The sequence below is a fragment of the Odocoileus virginianus genome, chromosome 11 (assembly GCF_023699985.2).
Source record: "Odocoileus virginianus isolate 20LAN1187 ecotype Illinois chromosome 11, Ovbor_1.2, whole genome shotgun sequence".
NCBI lineage: Eukaryota > Metazoa > Chordata > Mammalia > Artiodactyla > Cervidae > Odocoileus > Odocoileus virginianus.
Window position 1 is genome coordinate 23,635,146 of NC_069684.1, and position 13,926 is coordinate 23,649,071.

At 39.3% G+C, this 13,926-nt stretch overlaps 1 protein-coding gene across 5 annotated transcripts in view; it reads right to left on the reverse strand.

Moving 5' to 3' along the window:
* Nucleotides 1–13,926, reverse strand: part of RABGAP1L (RAB GTPase activating protein 1 like) — a 677,279-nt gene that overhangs the window by 101,248 nt on the left and 562,105 nt on the right. The window contains exon 1 of one of the 5 annotated variants that reach the window (XM_070474049.1): nucleotides 9,669–9,774. The exons of the other annotated variants lie outside the window; for them this stretch is intronic. The gene's annotated coding sequence lies outside the window, so the exon portion shown is untranslated. Of the gene's footprint in view, nucleotides 1–9,668; nucleotides 9,775–13,926 lie in introns of those variants that run through there. 5 annotated transcript variants of the gene reach the window in all.

The following is a 13,926-nucleotide window of genomic DNA, read 5'->3' on the forward strand; positions in this document are numbered from 1 at the left end:
CAAAGCTCTATATGCCATAGTGGGAAGACTTAAACCTCTGACAAGTGAACATGCCAAGGCTAAGTGACAAGTTTGACAGGAGACTGAATGTGGCAGCACCACCTCCCACTCTAAGCCCTTAGCTCAGATGACTCTTCTGAGGTACTTCTGGGTCAAATAACCAAAAATAAAATCACTATATGTAATATGAACCACTTCAACTGAATCTTTAAGCACTTTCCTCTCTTAAAACCTTAATGTACTTAATATATTAGCTTCTTAGCATTAAAAACCAATATTGTAGAATTCTATAGCCAATGAATTAGAAAACATTTCTTTAGTCAGCAGTATCACTGATAGGCCATCCTATCAGGAAAGAATAACTAAAGCAAACGATAAACACAGGGCAATGTTAAGAGGTTGATGGGAGAAAAGAGACATTCATGTTAAATATACCATATGTTTTGTTTTTGTTACAAAACATGCAACATCTATAAATTAACCAATAAAAGCAGAAGTTGGAAGAAATTCAAAGTGAAACAAACCTCCACTTGATTTTAATGATCAATAAAGTGTTAGTCACTCAGTTGTGTCGGGTACTTTGCAGACCCATGGACTGTAGCCCACCAGGTTCCTCTGTTCATGGAATGTCCCAGGCAGGAATACTGGAGCAGGTTGCCAGGGGATCTTCCTGACCCAGAGATCGAACTCGGGTGTCCCACGTTGCAGACATATTCTTTACCATCTAAGCCACCCCAATAAAGAAATACATAAATTTAAGACAAATAAGCCTTTTAAGGCTTTACAAGATATAGGCTTATTAGTTATTTTGGTGGTTGCTAAGCAACGTTCTCTTCTGTAGGGCTAAAGCACATGAAATTCGCATGTTTTCAGATAAAAAAACTTGAACAAAAAATTAGAAAACAGCATTTGAAAAGTGTAAAGCAAAACACATTAACCAGCTAATCAGGCAGTAACAGAGGTTTAGTGCTTTTTGCAATAATGGTTAAACAGTTTGTTTTCCACTGGTACCACATGAGATGCTACTTCAGCACATTAATATTTTAATTTTATTGAAACGGTGATGATTATACTGACCTCTACACTCAACAGCCTAATTATTTTGAAAATTTCAAATTAGATTAGGATATGCTCTAATTACTACCACTAATGGTGATCTCTATAGATCTCTTTCTCCAACAATATTTCGTCAAATCCCCAGTTTCAAGATATGTCACGGAGGAGCCAAGATGGCGGAGGAATAGGACGGGGAGACCACTTTCTCCCCTACAAATTCATCGAAAGAACATTTGAAAGCTGAGCAAATTTCACAAAACAACTTCTGATCACTAGCAGAGGGCATCAGGTGCCCAGAAAAGCAGCCCATTGTCTTCGAAGGGAGGTAGGACAAAATATAAAAGATAAAAAGGGAGACAAAAGAGCTACGGACGGAGACCCGTCCCGGGAAGGGAGTCTTAGTAGAGGAAGTTTCCAATCACCAGGAAACCCTCGCACTGGCGGGACTGGGGGAAGTTTTCGGCAATCTAACTGGGAGGAAAAATTAAATAAGGCCCACAGATTACGAGCCTAAAAGCAACTCCCAGCAGAAAAGTACCCCAGACGCCCGCACCCGCCAGCAACAAGCGGGGGCGGAACAGAGAGGACCGGCCGGAAGACCCTGAGAGCAATCAGAGGGAGCTTTTTTAAACTGGGATAGCAAGGGACAAAATTAACCGGCCCAAACACAGTGCCCGCAGTTCGCAAAACAAAGGGACTGAGAAACTCCAGAGAAGAACCGGCCCATCCCTGCTGGAAGTAGGAGGCAAGGGGGAGGGGAAAAGGGCAAACTCAGCCCCTGAGAAGCCACCCCCTCCCACACTGCAAACAGGCCCCTGGTTCCTCTCTAAAGACATCCTGAGACCCGACTGGCGGCGCGCGCTGGGGCCACGGAGGGAAAAAGCGCGCCGTACCCAGGGAGAGTGCGCCCAAGCCTCTGGCTGCCTGAACCGCTCAGGCTAGGAAAGGCACAAAACGCAGGCGCAACCGAATCCACGCTTTTGTGGAGTACCCGAAAACTGGAACCGCACTCAACGCAGGGCCCGCTCCATATAGAGCAGCCGGGAGCCTGAGCAGTGTAGACGGGGAAAGCACTGACACCCGTGAGCGGGGCAAACCCAGTGTGGCCGGAACACGGTGAGTGCTATCCACACAGAGCGGTATCTGCAGTGCCCCGCCTTCCCCATAGCAGGACTGAACTGAACTAGTGAACCTAAATAAGAGATCACCTTCGCCCGCCTGTGTCAGGGCGGAAATTAGACATTGAAGAGACGGCAAACAGAAGCCAAATAAACAAAGGGAACCACTTCAGAAAGGACCAGTGCGACAGATTAAAATCCCTGAAGGTAACACCGACTACACCGGAAGGGGCCTACAGATATCGAGAAGTGTAAGCTGGAAAGAGGAGCTTTCTGAAATTGAACTGAATCTACACTGACCGCAACAACTCCAGAGAAATTCCTAGATATATATATATATTTTTTTTTTTAATTTAAAAAAAAATTTTTTTTCTTTCCTTTTTTTTTTTTTAAGTCATCTGTATTTGTTACAACTTTTTAAAGCAGAATGTGACTTGAGCACTACATTTCCATTCACAAAACTTGCTCCAAGTTACTTTTCTTTCCTTTTTAAAAATTTTTTAATTTTTTCTCTTTTATTTTCTTTTAAAATTCCCTATTACTCCCCCATTACTCCTCAACTTTCATTTTCATATATTTTTATGATTTTTTTACTTAGGGGAAAAAGAATTTTTTTTCTTTTTCTTCTTTTTCTCTCCTATTTCCTTTTAAAGTCCTCTAATACTCCTCTATTATTCCTTAATTTTCATTCTCATTTCACTATAACCTTGCCAAAAAAAAAAAGAGAGAAACCCTATTTTTAAACCGAACTTCATATACATTTCTAAATTTTTCTTGTGTTTTTGTTTTTGTTTTTAAATATTGTATTTCAAAGAGTCTAACCTCTACACTAGATTTTTAATCTTTGTTTTTCAGTATGTGATATAAATTTTGGACATTTAAGAATCCAATATTCAGTTCCCATTTCTATTCAGGAGTGTGGTGATTACTCTCCCACTTCTGACTCTCTGTTTTCTACCTCAGAACACCTCTATTTCCTCCTTTCCCCTTCTCTTCCCAATCCAATTCTGTGAATCTTTGTGGGTGTCTGGGCTACGGAGAACACTTTGGGAACAGATAACTGCGTAGATCTGTCTCTCTCCTCTTGAGTCCCCTTTTTCTCCTCCTGCTCACCTCTATCTCCTTCCTCCCTCTCCTATTCTTCATGTAACTTTGTGAACCTCTCTGGTTGTCTCTCATGGTGGAGAATCTTTTCACCATTAACCTAGAAGTTTTATTATCAGTGCTGTATAGTTGGAGAAGTCTTGAGACTATTGGAAGAATAAAACTAAAATCCAGAGGCAGGAGACTTAAGCCCAAAACCTGAGAAAACCAGAAAACTCCTGACTACACGGAACATTAAGGAATAAGAGACCATCCAAAAGCCTCCATGCCTATACCAAAACCAACCACCACACAAGAGCCAATAAGCTCCAGAACAAGACATACCATGCAAATTCTATAGCAACGCACGAACATAGACCTGAGTGTCAACATACAGACTGTCCAAAGTCACACCTAACACATAGACCCATCGCAAAACTCATTACTGGACACTCCTTTGCACTCCAGAGAGAAGAAATCCAATTCCACGCACCAGAACGCTGACACAAGCTTCCCTAACCAGGAAACCTTGACAAACCAATCGTCCAACCCCACCCACTGGGTGAAACCTCCACAATAAAAAGGAACCTCAGACCACAAGAATACAGAAAGCCCACTCCAGACACAGCAATCTAAACAAGATGAAAAGGCAGAGAAATACCCAACAGCTAAAGGAACATGAAAAAAGCCCACCAAGTCAAACAAAAGAGGAGGAAATAGGGAATCTACCTGAAAAAGAATTTAGAATAATGATAATAAAAATGATCCAGAATCTTGAAAACAAAATGGAGTTACAAATAAATAGCCTGGAGACAAAGATTGAGAAGATGCAAGAAATGTTTAACAAGGACCTAGAAGAAATAAAAAAAAAAGTCAATTAAAAATTAATAATGAAATAAATGAGATCAAAAACACTCTGGAGGGAACCATGAGTAGAATAACAGAGACAGAAGATAGGATAAGTGAGTCAGTTAGAAGATAAAATGGTGGAAATAAATGAAGCAGAGAGGGAAAAAGAAAAAAGAATCAAAAGAAATGAGGACAACCTCAGGGACCTCTGGGACAATGTGAAACGCCCCAACATTCGAATCATAGGAGTCCCAGAAGAAGAAGACAAAAAGAAAGGCCATGAGAAGTTACTTGAGGAGATAATAGCTGAAAACTTCCCTAAAATGGGGAAGGAAATAGCCACCCAAGTCCAAGAAACCCAGAGTCCCAAACAGGATAAACCCAAGGCGAAACACCCCAAGACACATATTAATCAAATTAACAAAGATCAAACACAAAGAACAAATATTAAAAGCAGCAAGGGAGAAACAACAAATAACACACAAAGGGATTCCCATAAGGATAACAGCTGATCTATCAATAGAAACCCTTTAGGCCAGAAGGGAATGGCAGGACATACTTAAAGTAATGAAAGAGAATAACCTACAACCTAGATTACTCTACCCAGCAAGGATCTCATTCAGATATGAAGGAGAACTCAAAAGCTTTACAGACAAGCAAAAGCTGAGAGAATTCAGCACCACCAAACCAGCTCTTCAACAAATACTAAAGGATCTTCTCTAGACAGGAAACACAGAAAGGTGGTATAAACGTGAACCCCAAACAACAAAATAAATGTCAAAGGGACCATACCTATCAATAATTACCTTAAATGTAAATGAGTTGAATGCCCCAATCAGAAGACAAAGGCTGGCTGAATGGATACAAAAGCAAGACCCCTATATATGCTGTCTACAAGAGACCCACCTCAAAACAAGGGACACATACAGACTAAAAGTGAAGGGCTGAAAAAAATATTCCACGCAAACGGAGACCAAAAGAAAGCAGGAGTCTCAATACTCATATCAGATAAAATAGACTTTCAAATAAAGGCTGTGAAAAGAGACAAAGATGGACACTACATAATGATCAAAGGATCAATCCAAGAAGCAGATATAACAATTATATATGCACCCAACATAGGAGCACAGCAATATGTAAGTCAAACGCTAATGAGTATGAAAGAGGAAATTAATAGTAACACAATAATAGTAGGAGACTTTAATACCCCACTCACAACTATGGATAGATCAACTAAACAGAAAATGAACGAGGAAACACAAACTTTAAAGGACACAATGGACCAGCTAGACCTAACTGACATCTATAGGACGTTTCACCCCAAAACAATCAACTTCACCTTTTTCTCAAGTGCACACGGAACCTTCTCCAGAATAGATCACATCCTGGGCCATAAATCTAGTCTTGGTAAATTCAAAAAAATTGAAATCATTCCAGTCATCTTTTCTGACCACAGTGCAGTAAGATTAGATCTCAATTACAGGAAAAAAATTATTAAAAATTCAAACATATGGAGGCTAAATAACACACTTCTGAATAACCAACAAATCATAGAAGAAATAAAAAAAGAAATCAAAATATGCATAGAAATGAATGAAAATGAAAACACAACAACCCAAAACCTATGGGACACTGTAAAAGCAGTGCTAAGGGGAAGATTCATAGCATTACAGGCCTACCTCAAGAAACAAGAAAAAAGTCAAATAAATAACCTAACTCTACACCTAAAGCAACTAGAGAAGGAAGAAATGAAGAACCCCAGGGTTAGTAGAAGGAAAGAAAGCTTAAAAATTAGGGCAGAAATAAATGCAAAAGAAACTAAAGAGACCATAGCAAAAATCAACAAAGCTAAAAGCTGGTTTTTTGAAAAAATAAACAAAATTGACAAACCATTAGCAAGACTCATTAAGAAACAAAGGGAGAAGAACCAAATTAACAAAATTAAAAACGAAATTGGAGAGATCACAACAGACAACACTGAAATACAAAGGATCATAAGAGACTACTATCAGCAGCTCTATGCCAATATAATGGACAACTTGGAAGAAATGGACAAGTTCTTAGAGAAGTATAACTTTCCAAAACTGAACCAGGAAGAAATAGAAGATCTTAACAAACCCATCACAAGCAAGGAAATTGAAAGTGTAATCAGAAATCTTCCAGCAAACAAAAGCCCAGGACCAGATGGCTTCACAGCTGAATTCTACCAAAAATTTAGAGAAGAGCTAACACCTATCTTACTCAAACTCTTCCAGAAAATTGCAGAAGAAGGTAAACTTCCAAACTCATTCTATGAGGCCACCATCACCCTAATTCCAAAACCAGACAAAGATGCCACAAAAAAAGAAAACTACAGGCCAATATCACTGATGAACATAGATGCAAAAATCCTTAACAAAATTCTAGCAAACAGAATCCAACAACATATTAAAAAAATCATACATCATGACCAAGTGGGCTTTATCCCAGGAATGCAAGGATTCTTTAATATCCGCACATCAATTAATGTAATACACCACATTAACAAACTGAAAGATAAAAACCATATGATTATTTCAATAGATGCAGAAAAAGCCTTTGACAAAATTCAACATCCATTTATGAATAAAACTCTCCAGAAAGCAGGAATAGAAGGAACATACCTCAACATCATAAAAGCTATATATGACAAACCCACAGGAAGCATCACCCTCAATGGTGAAAAATTGAAAGCATTTCCCCTGAAATCAGGAACAAGACAAGGGTGCCCACTCTCACCACTACTATTCAACATAGTTTTGGAAGTGTTGGCCACAGCAATCAGGGCAGAAAAAGAAGTAAAAGGAATCCAGATAGGAAAAGAAGAAGTGAAACTCTCTCTGTTTGCAGATGACATGATCCTCTACATAGAAAACCCTAAAGACTCTACCAGAAAATTACTAGAGCTGATCAACGAATACAGTAAAAGTTGCAGAATATAAAATTAACACACAGAAATCTCTTGCATTCCTATACACTAACAATGAGAAAACAGAAAGAGAAATTAAGGAAACAATACCATTCACCATTGCAACAAAAAGAATAAAATACTTAGGAGTATATCTACCTAAAGAAACAAAAGACCTATACATAGAAAACTATAAAACACTGATGAAAGAAATCAAAGAGGACACAAACAGATGGAGAAATATACCGTGTTCATGGATTGGAAGAATCAGTATTGTCAAAATGTCTATACTACCCAAAGCAATCTATAGATTCAATGCAATCCCTATCAAATTACCAAGGGTATTTTTCACATAACTAGAACAAATAATTTCACAATTTGTATGGAAATACAAAAAACCTCGAATAGCCAAAGTAATCCTGAGAAAGAAGAATGGAACTGGAGGAATCAATCTGCCTGACTTCAGACTCTACTACAAAGCCACAGTCATCAAGACAGTATGGTACTGGCACAAAGACAGAAATATAGATCAATGGAACAGAATAGAAAGCCCAGAGATAAATCCACGAACCTATGGTCACCTTATCTTTGACAAAGGAGGCAAGGATATACAATGGAAAAAAGACAACCTCTTTAACAAGTGGTGCTGGGAAAACTGGTCAACCACCTGTAAAAGAATGAAACTAGAACACTTTCTAACACCATACACAAAAATAAACTCAAAATGGATTAAAGATCTAAATGTAAGACCAGAAACTATCAAACTCCTAGAGGAGAACATAGGCAAAACACTCTCCGACATAAATCACAGCAGGATCCTCTATGACCCACATCCCAGAATTTCAGAAATAAAAGCAAAAATAAACAAATGGGACCTAATGAAACTTAAAAGCTTTTGCACAACAAAGGAAACTATAAGCAAGGTGAAAAGACAGCCCTCAGATTGGGAGAAAATAATAGCAAACGAAGCAACACACAAAGGATTAATCTCAAAAATATACAAGCAACTCCTCCAGCTCAACTCCAGAAAAATAAATGACCCAATCAAAAAATGGGCCAAAGAACGAAACAGACATTTCTCCAAAGAAGACATACAGATGGCTAACAAACACATGAAAAGATGCTCAACATCACTCATTATCAGAGAAATGCAAATCAAAACCACAATGAGGTACCATTACACGCCAGTCAGGATGGCTGCTATCCAAAAGTCTACAAGCAATAAATGCTGGAGAGGATGTGGAGAAAAGGGAACCCTCTTACACTGTTGGTGGGAATGCAAACTAGTACAGCCACTATGGAAATCAGTGTGGAGATCTCTTTAAAAGCTGGAAATAGAACTGCCATATGACCCAGCAATCCCACTTCTGGGCATACACACCGAGGAAACCAGATCTGAAAGAGACACGTGCACCCCAATGTTCATCGCAGCACTGTTTATAATAGCCAGGACATGGAAGCAACCATTAGATGCCCATCCGCAGACGAATGGATGAGGAAGCTGTGGTACATATACACCATGGAATATTACTCAGCCATTAAAAAGAATTCATTTGAATCAGTTCTAATGAGATGGATGAAACTGGAGCCCATTATACAGAGCGAAGTAAGCCAGAAAGATAAAGACCATTACAGTATACTAACACATATATATGGAATTTAGAAAGATGGTAACGATAACCCTATATGCAAAACAGAAAAAGAGACTCAGATGTATAGAACAGACTTGTGGACTCTGAGAGAAGGCGAGGGTGGGATGTTTCAAGAGAATAGGGCTATATAATATTTTAAAATTAAGAGGGATGCCGAAAACTTGGCCTCTGTGCACCGGTGCCAAATCGAATCTTGGAGACAGTGTTTTGGGTGAAGTAGACAAGAACAGATTTACTGCTTTGCCAGGCAAAGGGGGACACAGCAGGCTCATGCCTCTAAAACTGCATGTCCCAAAGGGGAGGTTTTCCTGAGGAGTTTTATAGTAATGATTCAAGGGCAGAGTTGCTAATAAGTATCAGGGTATGTGCAGGGCCTGCACTCCTTTAATCTAACCTCTCCTGATGAGCTTCTCTGGCTTCTTTGATCTGGCCTCAGGTGGTCACCTCCTTTGTGTCTTCATTCCCTCCCTTCTCTGATTAGCAACTATTTGAATCTTCCCTTTGGGACTCAGGGAAGGTCATGGAAGCTGGAGTCTATACCTTACAAAGAAGAAACGAGGGACAGAGAAAGGCTTCCGTGGCCAGAAGCCCCACAGTCTCCTGCTCAATTTCAATAACACGAATTATCTTTTCATTTGAACTGTCCATTTAATGAAAGCTATACTTTTGTTAGTACAAACAAATAAAAATGGTTCACTACATAAGCATCAATCAATCATGAAAAACTGACTTAAAATTATGCAAATACTAAAAGGCAGTTTACACTTTACTTTATTAAGTGGTACTTTAGTGGAATTCAAGAGAACACATAGTTATTGTTTTTCCTACATATAGAAGACAGTGTTAAACATCTGGGGTACCATAAAGAAAAACTCAAGGAATTCAGGCTATTAAAATACTGTAGAAAGACAATGAAAGAAACTTCTATACACAATGAAAATCCATGGATTAATCCCTCATTTCCCATAAAAAATAAACAAATACCTTTCAATCTCATTTTGTTTAAAATGTCTTTGATTTGAGCCTTTCTTTTCACTCAATCTCAAGAGCCTGTGTCTTTCTTTACCAGGTGCAGGAAACAATGCCTCTTGAAGGGGAGTAGAATGCTCACTTCAAGAATCTATGAAATCACAGGTGGAATTTAGACTCGTATGGTGTAAGAGCTGTACTGGGACTCTGGGCTCCTCTAACTCAAATGCTTATGTCAAAGGCCCCCAATAAAGCTATTCAGTGGTGAAGTTAAGGTGGGAATCAGCCCTCCTGACTGTTAAGCAAGGGCTCTGAAAAGTGAAAGTGAAAGTGAAGTCGCTCAATCATGTCCAACTCTTCGCGACCCCATGGACTGTAGCCTACTAGGCTCCTCCGTCCATGGGATTTCCCAGGCAAGAGTACTGGAGTGTGTTGCCATTTCCTTCTCCAGGGGGTCTTCTGGACCCAGGGACCGAACCCAGATCTCCCACATTACAGGCAGACGCTTTTACCGCCTGAGCCCTAATGGAAGCCAAAGCCTGTCTTGCCTTTGTTCTATGTACAGGATACATTCACTCCCAGTCTTTCACAGAGCACAGCTAAACTCTAAGGGCTAAATAAGGTGAAGATAAGCTTCCTCCAGTGCCTTTTGGACTGGAGTAGCTCTAGGCCTGAACAGAGCCAACAGAATGGCCCATGGTTGCTGCCCTGTCAGACTGCTACAGATTTCCAACACTAGACCAGAAATGGACCAGTAGTTTCTACTACTAAAACACAGGATTTAGGCTCAGCGGGAATTGACTCCCAGCACTTAATATAAACTCAGGCTTTTCTCAAAATATGATTTTAGGTAACTTCTCTTTACTGAGAATATGAGACTTTTAAAAGGGTTGGGATAAGAGAGAATAAGAAAAGGAGTACGCCAAGGCTGTATATTGTCACCCTGCTTGTTTAACATATATGCAGAGTACATCATGAGAAATGCTGGGCTGGAGGAAGCATAAGCTGGAATCAAGATTGCCAGGAGAAATAGCAATAACCTCAGATATGCAGATGATACCACCCTTATGGCAGAAAGTGAAGAACTAAATTAAAGAGCCTCTTGAAAGTGAAAGAGGAGACTGAAAAAGTTGGCTTAAAGCTCAACATTCAGAAAACTAGTATCACGGCATCCGGTCCCATCACTTCATGGCAAATAGATGGAGAAACAGTGGAAACAGTGATTGACTTTATTTTTTTGGCTTCAAATCACTGCAGATAGTGACTGCAGCCAAGAAATTAAAAGATGTTTACACCTTGGAAGCAAAGTTATGACCAATCTAGACAGCATATTAAAAAGCAGAGACATTACTTTGTCCACAAAGGCTAGTCAAGTCAAGGCTATGGTTTTTCCAGTAGTCATGTATGGATGTGAGAGTTGGACTATAAAGAAAGCTGAGCACCAAAGAATTGATGCTTTTGAACTGTGGTATTAGAGAAGACTCTTGAGAGTCCCTTGGACTGCAAGGAGATCCAACCAGTCCATCCTAAAGGAGATCAGTCCTGGGTGTTCATTGGAAGGACTGATGTTGAAGCTGAAACTCCAATACTTTGGCCACCTGATTCGAAGAGCCAACTCATTTGTAAAGACCCTGAAGCTGGGAAAGATTGAGGGCAGGAGGAGAAGGGGACGACAGAGGATGAGATGGTTGGATGGCATCACTGACTCAATGGACATGGGTTTGGGTAGACTCCGGCAGTTGGTGATGGACAGGGAGGCCTGGCATGCTGTGGTTCATGGGGTTGCAAAGAGTCAGACACAACTGAGCAACTGAACTGAAGAGAGAATATTTTTAAAAGCATTTAAAAAATTTACATTGAGTACTACAATCAGAAGTTTTAATATACAAGTTTTATTTCAAATTCACTTGTGAAATCCATAAATATATTGTGCATTTCCTGGTTGCTTAGGCCATTAAGGGTCTAATCTGTTTCTTGAGCTGAAACTAGCTAATGGAAAAATATTAAGAATAGTAATCATCCAGTGAAATGGGCATCTGGCATCTATTTAACCAAAACATATTCTTGGTCATATTTCCCTTCAGTAATTTATATGGTTTCTAAAGGGATACTCTCACTTTTTACAATGAGAGGTCTTTGCTATTAAAACATGGAAAGGCTCCACCCTCTCTACCCCTAATGTTTTATGAATAAGGGCACTCCTCTGTACAATACTCTTTAGCCTCAATATATATGTAATATCAAGTTGGAAAGTGTATTACTTGATTTCCTACCAAGCAATTCATTCCTGAAACCACTGAACAAAAAATAAAAACAAAAATGTAAGGTCAATATTATCACCATAACAAAATTGAGATTTTTATATTTACTTGATGGAACTCTGTTAAATAAGCTTATCATATACCACTTACATGCAATATTGCCCCAAAGCTGAGGAGGTCCAAATTACTGAAGGCAAACTATGATGTGCAGATGCTAAATTTACCATGTGCAGCTTACAATACTTCTCAAAGCCTCATTACCACACGTTTCTTTCTCTTTGGGGGCTAGCAAATTCATCACCTATCAGCATGCCTCTGACACATATTATTAGGTGGAGGGTTCAGATGGCAAACTAAATTTTTATATTTAGCCTAGCAGAAGCATTATTTGGAAAGTAAAATGCCAGAGGAAAACCCCAACCTCAGGAGCGAGTCAACCAGGATTTTAGGGTGATCTGTACCATTCCTAAATGAACATTTAGCAGAGATCATCAAGAGTCTTTGAAAACAGTCTACCAGAGCCAGGCTTGGACTTTGGAGCAAAGCCAGCCTTTGAGTTGAGACCTGGGAGTGTGGACCCCCTAAATTATGCACAATTCTGAAATGAGATTTTCCACTAGGGTGAATTTCTTTTAAATCATTAACTGTAAAGTATGGTTTATAAAGAAGATAAAGTAGTTTGATTAGATAAAAAGATTACTGGACTTCAAGAAAAGCACTCTGCTTTCTTTCAAATTGGAGAAGGAAATGGCAACCCAGTCCAGTATACTCTTGCCTGGAAAATCCCATGGACGGAGGAGCCTGCTGTTCTTCTATTATTCAAGTTTTTACCTTTTCATAATTCAGACACCAATCAGTGAGGGTTATTTTATATGTTTTGGCACTGAGCACTAATATAATTAGTGTGGCTGCTCTGAAAGCTTCCATCTATTACAGAATCAACAATAATATAGTTCTCTTCCTTTTAGAAACATCTCAAGAGAAAACAAAAATATTTCACTTCATTCCCTTATGAAAAACAACACATTTCTGCTAAAAATGACCAATACCTTCCTTAAAGAAATTTCATTATTAAAGCAAAATAGAAACTGTTTGTTCTGTCTGCTAGGCACACCCTGTACAGTCATTAAAGTCAGTTGTTTAAATTTTTCCTCCTGGGTTTCACATTTATTATAGATAAATATTTTTATAACACATTGCCCAGAGATGTTATATTCAAGACAGAAGCATTTTCTGACCTCAGCACACTACTGACAAGCCCCTGAAATGGGCCAGGAAAGAAAAATTGAACAACGTAACTGACCAAAAAGAAATGACATCAAGACTCAGAATTAGACATTCTATGTGTTATTGAATCTGTTGATCATGCTGGGCTGTTGACACTGACTTGCTTGTGACTGTATTTTCTACTCAGAATCTGAAGTGATGGAGACCACAAAAGCAATCTAGAATCTTCCTAAGCTCTTTGGAGACTTGAACAGATATTCTTCTCTTCTGCGGTTCTCAGAGTTGACATTTCAAGGCAAAAGTTTATGAAAGTCCAATGAATTAAATAAAAATAAGATATCTGATTCCCACACCACTAAACTCAAATAATAAAATGAAAGCTAACTTCTAGTGTCTGGCAATTTAAAAGGTAAACAATTTTTATTCAGTCTCAGGTAAAATTGCCATTAGAACAAAACTGGGTGGCGCAGCAGTGAAGAATCTGCCTGCAAAGCAGGAGACACAGGTTTGATCCATGAGCTGGGAAGATCCCCTGGAGAAGGAAACGGCAACCCACTCCAGTATTCTTGCCTGGAAAGTCCCACGGACAGAGGAGCCTCGCTGGCTACAGTCCACGGGGTCACAAAGAGTCGGACATGACTTAGTGACGGCGCACAGCATGCACGGAGCAACTCAAGTAAGACTAGAAAAACTGGTCAAAAAAGCATTACAATGTCATTGGACTGCACTTTCATGATTAGAAGTTGCTCCAGTGACAAATTTAAAACCCAGGCCACATAAACAAA